The sequence below is a fragment of the Nicotiana tabacum genome, chromosome 17 (assembly GCF_000715075.1).
Source record: "Nicotiana tabacum cultivar K326 chromosome 17, ASM71507v2, whole genome shotgun sequence".
In the NCBI taxonomy this organism is placed as follows: domain Eukaryota; kingdom Viridiplantae; phylum Streptophyta; class Magnoliopsida; order Solanales; family Solanaceae; genus Nicotiana; species Nicotiana tabacum.
The window spans coordinates 10048987-10057790 of record NC_134096.1 but is presented as its reverse complement, the minus strand read 5'-3'; the positions used below and the strand labels follow the sequence as shown (position 1 = coordinate 10057790).

The following is an 8804-nucleotide window of genomic DNA, read 5'->3' as shown; positions in this document are numbered from 1 at the left end:
GTAAGCAACGAACAATTAAATTTACTTGCCTCTTATTCTGCAAACTTATTCGGTATTTAAGCCGGCAAAGAATATCATATGCCCAATACAATTACTTTATTCGATTCGAGATGTGCAAAAATTTATTCAAATACAAAATGTTGTTAAAAAAAAAAAAGTCATACCATAAAATTTACCAAAACATGAATCTTTGTGGGTTTTACCGTCATTCTCACAGCAATCTATATTATTAACCTTATATATATACTCTATATTACTCAATTTATTTTAAGCCGTCCAAATTTTGAGAGTCAAGTCTCTTAATTTTAATCATATATTCGAATTTATAATTTATAAAATTTTAAAGTAAAATTTACATATTTAAAAATTATTTAAAATATATTATTATAAGTCGTAATAATTAATAATTTAAAATATTTAAAAGCTACATAACAAAAGTACGACAAAATATTTATTTAACTCTCAAAATCCCAGTACCGGTAGAGTTGTCTTCATGTGATTTATAGATAAACCTGTTAAATGGGCCAGCCCACTAACAATCCGGTTCGACCCGGTTCAGGCCGGATCATCCCAGACCACTAGGGGTGGGACGGGTTAGGGGTGGAGCCGGACGGGGGCAACCCTATTTTGGTAACCGATGCCCCAAAATCCGGTTAGCTCGGTTACCCACTACCGGGTTTTTACCGGGCTACAGCTCGGTTCAGCCCGGTTACCGTTAAACATTTTTTTTTTTTTTTATTAAACTTTTTTTACCTTTGCCAACGGTCAAATTCAAAAATGACAGTTGGACAATGGCCATTTTTTGCATTTTTGACTATAGCCTACCCCTTAAGAAAATAGCCCCTCACCCCTTATAATTGATAAATTACAATTTTAATCTTTTTAAAACTATAAATAGCCCCCATCTTCTTTATTTTTCTCACAATTTGCTCTCTTACTACTCTAATTCTCTTTCAATTCTCCCTGGATAATATTGTTTATTGCTCTTAAGTTCTCGATTACTTATTATTTCAAGTTTCATCAAATATTTACTTTAGTCACTACAAAATTATAATGATCAAATATCAAGTATTCAAGTGAAGTGTGGTATCAATATCATCAAATATCAATTGAAGTGTGATATCAAATTTAGTGTGGCATCCGGAATTCTGGTACACTCGTTCCATCTCTTTCTCTTCTTTGGTGTATATTTTTATTATATTATTTAGAATTATTAATTTAGTTTTTTTATTTAATTTACATAATGGATATATTTAGAGCAACCAAAAAATGTGTAATAGTAAAGATGGTAGCAGTAAGAGTAAAAATCCTAAAAGATCAAGAGATGGTGCTGGTTCTTCTAGTAGCTTTACACATATTTCTAAAAGTTCACCTGCAAAGTTAAATGTAGATTATGAGCAACTTCAAGAAGATTATGGTATAGATGATAATTTAGATGATATTCAATCACCTGGTAATCTTGAAACACCACACCTACATCTGGAACTGCTAGTCAAAATACTAGGGGTGAAGGTCGTGGTAATACAGGTAGGCCTCCCTTCCCTATTAAGAAGAATCGAAGATTAATAAGTAAGTGTTGATTTTTTTTTTTTAAAGACTAGAAGAAGATAAAAATTATATAATGTCAAATTTGTAAGGAAGTTTATACACATGAGACTAGAGGTAAGCAAGGGGGGACGGGTCAACTTCGTAGGCACATGGTAAATAACCACCATATTGCATGGGGTGTTGATGAGGAATGTGGCTAACAAAAAAATGCGGGTGCTGGCAGTTTAATGGGTAAATACGATATAGTGAAAGATTGGGAAGAATTAGTTAAAATGATTGTTTTAGATTGTTTACCTTTTAGTTGCTACTTCACCATATCTCGTTATTTATATTCAAAGAATTTATAACCCTTTGTTTAAATGTATTCCTAAAAGTACTTGTAAATTTGATTTCTTTAGGCTTTTTGGATAATATCAGACATATATCAGTTATTTGTTCGCTGGTCTTTCTTGTAGAGTTTATCTTACTTCTGATATTGGGCGTGCTGTTAATGAAAATAATTATTTGACTGTTACATGCCACTGGACTGATGATAATTTTTGTATGCAAAAACGTATTATTGCTTTTAAATATGATGAAGATCAAAGTCATAATGGTGCATTTATAAGTAATATTATCCATGAAGTTGTTATATTTTATAATCTTTTAGAAAAAAAATTGTGTATGTCATTTGATAATGTTTCTAACAACAATTCTGCTATTATACTATTAAAATTGTATCTACACCCACCACTTTCTGAAATATTTCATGTGAGGTGTGCATGTCATATTTATAATTTAATTGTTAAGAGTGACCTTGAATTATTTAGAAATGAGATCACTTTAGTTAGAAGAGTTGTTTGTGTAATTCAAGGAAATAGAAGTGCTAGATTAGATGCATTTAAGGATAAATTTGTACAATATAGACTAAAATCAAGACTCATGCCTGAAGAAATAGTTACTAGGTGAAATTATACTTATTTATTCTTAAGATGTTGTTATAAATATAAAATGCATATAACTGAAGTTGCTAATTCTCATTGTACCGATCCTAACTGTTTGTTAACATTTAGAACTTGGGATGCCATTGAAGATGTTGTAAAAATTTTACAAAAAATTTATGTAGGTACAGTTGAGTTTTCTGGAGCTTATTATCTTACTATTGCAAATAGTTTAGTTCATATTGCTGAAATTTCTCTTTTATTCCATAATTTAAAGAAGAAAGAAGGATATAGTTCTGTTGCTGAATATATGCTAGATAAATTTAAGAAATATTTCTATCCAATTCCCCCTATTTACCTAATTGGTGCTATTTTAAGCCCTTCTATCAAAATGACCACTTGTCGCTAATTAATCACAACTTTATATGTTTATATGGATATTAGACCAACTGAAACCCCTCATGTTGAAACTTGTATTTCTGATCTACACAAACATTTACAAACTTTATATAACTATTATGCTAACATTGTTGATGCTTCTGATGCTGTAGATGCAAATATTCCTTCAAGTTCAGTTTCAACATCTGCATCCGGTGCTTTGGAGGATAATGATGGTGTTGAGATTATTTGATTTGGTCTACATTAGGAGAACATCAACAAACCAGTAGCAGTAACATTGATGAACTCCAAGTCTATTTGCAAAAGTCACCGTAGCCCCGCACAAAGGAATTTATACCGCTGGATTAGTGGAGGAGCAACTCAAATCAATTTCCTATTCTTTCGGCCGTGGCTCGAGACGTGCTAAATGTGTCGATTTCAACAGTCGCATCAGAGAGCGCATTTAGCCAAGCAAGGCAGTAGCTAGGAGATACCCGTCATTCATTGGGTAGCAACGCTTTGAAAGTTCTAGTGTGCTTCAGAGGTCGGATAAGATCGAAATGGCGAAATCAAGGGCGTGAAGAGGTAGATGAAACATAGGACAAAGAAATTGGAGATATAATAGTTTATGGTTTCGATTCAAGCAATGTCGAAAATCAAGAACCTCATGTTGACATCGATGAACTTACAAAAATGATGCAAAACATGTGATTTACTATTTCTTATTTTTTATAATTGTTGTAAACTTTTAATCTGCAAGTTTAAAAATAAAACATCAAAATAGAACTTGCAAATTAATTTGAAGTATTATTTATTATTCAATGAAAATATAAAACGAAAGCCTTCGGAGTTTGATCCTTACATATTTGTCTTATTAAATAATTTTTTGTAGCCATTTACTTTCAAATTTCAAATTTTAAAGTTTAAACTTTAAAGTTTTAAAGTTTAATTTTATACCTCAAAATACTTATTTGCTTAATTAAAGTTTGCAAAAACACTTAAGTATCAATTGTATTGAATAAGAAAAACATAATACACTAAAACAAACAACAAAAAACCCGCCCCAGTCCGGACCCGCTGAGCTTGAACCGGACATGCCCTAATTAACCCGAAATTTCCTAACCCGTTAGCAGCCCGGTTAGTCAGCCCACTCTCCAACCCGGACCACTAACCAGACGAACTATTTTTTTTCGTGTCGAGCCCGGACCAACCCGTCTGGTAAACATGTATATCTAAAGGTCACAAGTTCGAGTCGTAGAATCAACCACTGATACTTACATGCTTGCATTAGGGTATGACGATATACTGCCTACATTACACTTCCTTGCGGTACTACACTTCCCTGAATCCTGCGTGAACGCGGAATAATTCGTGGACCGGTCATTTTTTTTTCTTTTCAAAATCACATCATAAAAAACAATAGTTGCCCCTCCGAGATACTGCTACGTACTAGCAGTAGTAGGAGAAAAAGTATTTAATCCAGACTGTATTTTCTGTCTAAAGACTACAGAAATCTGACAATGTAGAATAAGAAGGAAAAGAAAAAAAAAAGAAAAAAAAAAGGAAGCCAAAGGAGGCAAGTAGCATACCTAAAAGAGCAAATGAGCAATGTTCAATTTAAATCCCAATAAACCATTATTTTCCTTCAGAGTCTTCCGTATTTAGAGGGAGTTTTTAAAGAGACAGTGATTTCAGCTTTTGTATAAATACACATTCTCTGGCTGTCTTCTTTAGAAGGGAAACAAAAATCTTGAGAGAGAAAAAGAGAAAGAAAATAATGGTAGATCATTTTTCTTCCTTTCTTTGCCAGATTTGTAGAGATCTTCACCACAGTAGTAAGCAAATGCTACTCTTCTTGCTTTCTCTTTTGCCTTATAATTTTTTTTCCTCTTCGTGTTTAATATTTATAATTGTTTTCTCTTCCCTTTTTTCCTTTTTCAAGTCTCATTATCCAGCTTATTGACAGTAATCTAGATTTGTATCGTGTATTGGCGTATGACTTACTATGTATTTAAAGGAAAGATTTGTTTGTTAGGAAATTCCTTGTCCATAAGAGCAAAAGATTATATATATGTCCAATCTAGTAGTGGTGGAACCAACTAAGATTTATGTCTTTCCACTCGATCTCAGACTTTTTCTTCTGGACCTATTTGACTCTTTGATGGTAGTTATTTAGGTGGTATATTCCGAGATGGAATTCCTCCTAAGAACACACTAAACAAAGATATGAACCGATTGAATTGAGATGAAGAAATCTTGTCTATATACATCGCACAATACTTATTAATCGTGTGTTTTATTCACTTTCATCCTTTTGCTTACCCTTCAATTTTATAATTTTTTTTTCTCACCAAATTTCATGATAACATTAGGGTTTGCGAGCTGAACAAGTAAAGCGCAACTGGGCTGGTTTTTGCTTGGATAAAAAAAGCTAAAACAGTAAGTGAAATGCTCTCCTCCATTAAATGGATTTATGATCTTATTTGAGTTTGGTTTTTCCCTTCATTTCTTGTAATATTCATCTAATCATTTTTACTCTTTCTCAATTTGTCCATATTATATCTAATCTTATCTGTATCGTTCCAATTTTATCCGAAACTAGGCCTTAGCTACATTTGTTGTTTCAGCTATTCGGATTAGGGTTCTTGCTTGCATATTATATTACTCAAAAGTTATAGAGTACAAGATTACTAGGCAACCCTATATTTTGATTTTTCTTACAAAAATTTAATTCACAATATTGTCCTTTTAGGTTTGATTTAATGTCCCATATGTGTTATGTTATGTTTTCTTTCCTCTCTTAAATTTCTCAGCATTTGTTGCTGTATTTCAAAGCCCTGAATTTTTTCTCTCTAAGCCTAATTCATAATGCAAAATTCATGTGGGAACAATTTAAGTCCTCTCTATTCTTATTAGATCTTGGTATTTCAGAAGGTAGTTCATTATTACCTGCTTCAGCATGTTAAAAATTATAGGAATTTTTTTTAATGTTAGGGTATACAAAATAAATCTTTGTATTTAAGTATATTTCTTGAAAATCCAAACAGAATGTCAGAATGTCGGAATGTTATTACATAATTTATAACTGAAGTTAGGATACAGGGCATTGCCCATTCTTGCCCATTCATTTGCACATTTACTTGGGCTGTATTTTTCCATTATGTGAAATTGCTTGAGAGTTATCATGAATACCCTCTTTTGAGATTCTAATTTTGTGATTACATTTTATTGAGATGTAACGGGTTCTTGAGCTGAGTGTTTATCAGAAACAATTTCTCTATCTTCATAAGGTAGGCGTAAGACTGAGTATATATTATCCTCTCCAGACCCCACCTGTAGGATTAAATTGTATTTGTTGTTGTTGTTGTTGTTGTTGTTATTGTTGTTGTTGTAATGTGGAAGATGGTACAAGAGAGCTTCCTTTAGTCCACTCATAGGTTGACGAAGGGTTTTGAATTATCTGCCGACTCATTCATTCAAACACAGTAGGAAATCTTTGTGTTAATACTACTGTGAATGTGTGAATGATGCGGGAGATAAATTCATCCTTCTTTATCTTTGCTTGGACTGAAGGGAGCTCCCTTTTACCTTTGTTTCTTCATTTTGTTTCAGATCGTCATTAACTAGCCGAGGGTCTATCGAAAACAGTCTCTACTTGCACAAAAAAGACGTGCACACAACCCTTACCAGACTCTATTTGTGGGATTACATTGGGTACGTCGCTATTATCGTTGTTGTTGTTGATTTAGTTTGCTGCTTACTTTTATTGACACTTCTTTAGATCATCATCTAAAGTATGTTACCTTCATCCCATTATCATAAAGTAAAGATTTTTCCGGCATATGTTTATGTAGAATTTGATTTAATATTAGTGTTTTTCTTCCAATTGTAGTTGAAGATTTTCATCTATAATTAATCTTTTTGCATTTCTTTTTGTCCTTAGCTCTCATCTGGTTGCTGCAGAAATTTTAGATTCTTAATTTCCATATTGTGGGGGTGTTGTTAACTTGATTTTGAGAATCCACCAAATGAAAATCCTGCAGAAGTTTTTTGTGCTTCCTTTCAACATTTGTTGCTGATATTATGCTGTCCCAACTTCCTTTCTCTATTGTTGAGCGTATGTGAGATTTATTTTTACTTATGTTTTGTATATTATTGGCATGAAATGAATTTAACGGACGAAACATGATTAATTAGGATTTATATAGACGGCCCAAATTTATTTGGGACGAAAGCGTTGCAACTTATGTATTTCAAACGGTGATGCTCTTATTGTAAATTAGGCCACGAATCTAGAATTTAGAGTTTGTAAACGTGAAATTATTATAATTTATGTAGGTAATGGATAATATTTGGTTGAAATTGAAGAAAAGATAGAATATATTTGAAGTTGAAGTTGAAAAAATCATTTGAAGTTATAACCTTCAGTATTTACAATAACAAAATACAATAAATATGATTTATAGTTAAACTTTTACATTTTAGAATTTTTTGCATATATTTGTATATACGTAGATCGATCTAGAAGCAATGAATTCGATTAAACTAATTAGCCCTTAATGATTTTTAGGTTTCTTCTTTGTTGGCAGTAATCATCTTAGAAAATGTAGGGTTTAGGGTTATTAAGTAGTGGCAGAAGTAATGGTATTGGAACTTGTAGCATATTTATTTTATACTGCTCTATTTATTTATTCAAGTTTGTTGATATTCGTGAGCTTTGTTCACTGAATATAACCATGTAACTGGTTTCTTTATTAGTACTAAATTCATTAACAATAAATAAATTAAGTTTAATGATCAGTATCAGTGTTATTAATCTAAAAAGCAGGAGACGCACGGTTCTGCCGCCTATCTACCCAATAAGGTATTTTCTTTAAACCTCGAAATGTGTCCTCTTCAGTTGCTGTGGTCTCCTTCCCTTTTAAACCCTAATTGAAAACAACAATAGTAGGCAATGCTTCACTTCTTTTTTGTAGCCAAGTTATTTTTTTGGTTAAAATATTCGCTACTGAGTATTTACTAACGTTGATTAATCCGAATTCGCATCACATAAAAAATTATAAAAGGTAAAAGTAATTCTTATTAAGAATTATTTTATTTCTAGAGCTCGAACTTGAGATGTTTAATTAAAAGTATATGATTTTATCCATTACACTATTTTTTTGATGAGGCTAAGTATTTTATTTTTCTTGTTAAATTTGGTATTGGGTATCAAATTGGTCCTACTACTTTGGATTCGTGTTGAGATCTATCAGGAATTTTTCCATTTTCATGGGTCAAATCCCAAAAATCTAATTAAGGATGGAACGAATCCACCCATCACCACCATATTCCTTAGCAGTTAGTCAAGTATTTTACTCAATTGAAGTCATTAAAGAGAATTGTAAGCTTTGTACTTTTTTAACTAGTCTTTAGTGTTTGCACATTGTATCTCGTGTTAATGAGTATAATTTTTTTTTAAAAATTACATAAATTTTAAATAGGAAATTATGTTTGAGTTATTATAAAAGAAAGTTAAAGAAAAATGTATAAATTTTAAAATAATGATTATTGTATCCTATTTATCTAATTGTATTCAATAAGGTAAGAAACTCTGTCATAGGTATTTTCTTATAAATAGACGGTATTATGAGTGCGCTTTTATTTTAGTGCTCCTATATTACATACATATCTATAATTTTTATATATGTTTACTTATTTTAATCATATAAGTATTAAGTGTCATTTAATGATCATATAAGTATTAACTTGCGTAAAGGTTCAATATTTACATTTGTGCTCAATTTTATGTGTTTATTCCAATTGAAGTGTTAGAATATAAATAGAATTTAAATTTTTAAATATTAGAATTTAGTTGATTTCAGAGGCCTAAGAATTAGAAAAATAATTAAATGATTATTTTGTCTAGTGTGAAATTTATTATTAAAAGGTTAAAAAGACGAACGATATTTCGCTAAA

At 31.3% G+C, this 8804-nt stretch overlaps 1 long non-coding RNA gene across 2 annotated transcripts; it reads left to right on the top strand.

The window, feature by feature from the left end:
* The first annotated feature begins 4432 nt into the window (after positions 1–4432).
* Positions 4433–8409, top strand: LOC107778284 (uncharacterized). 2 transcript variants are annotated; one of them, XR_012700942.1, is made up of 4 exons: positions 4433–4681; positions 5219–5285; positions 6459–6560; positions 7675–8409. It is a non-coding gene; the product is annotated as an uncharacterized LOC107778284 (long non-coding RNA). The 2 variants fall into 2 exon arrangements; XR_001646355.2 differs by lacking the exon at positions 7675–8409 and having other exon boundaries at positions 4442–4681; positions 6459–6754.
* The last annotated feature ends 395 nt before the right edge of the window (positions 8410–8804 follow it).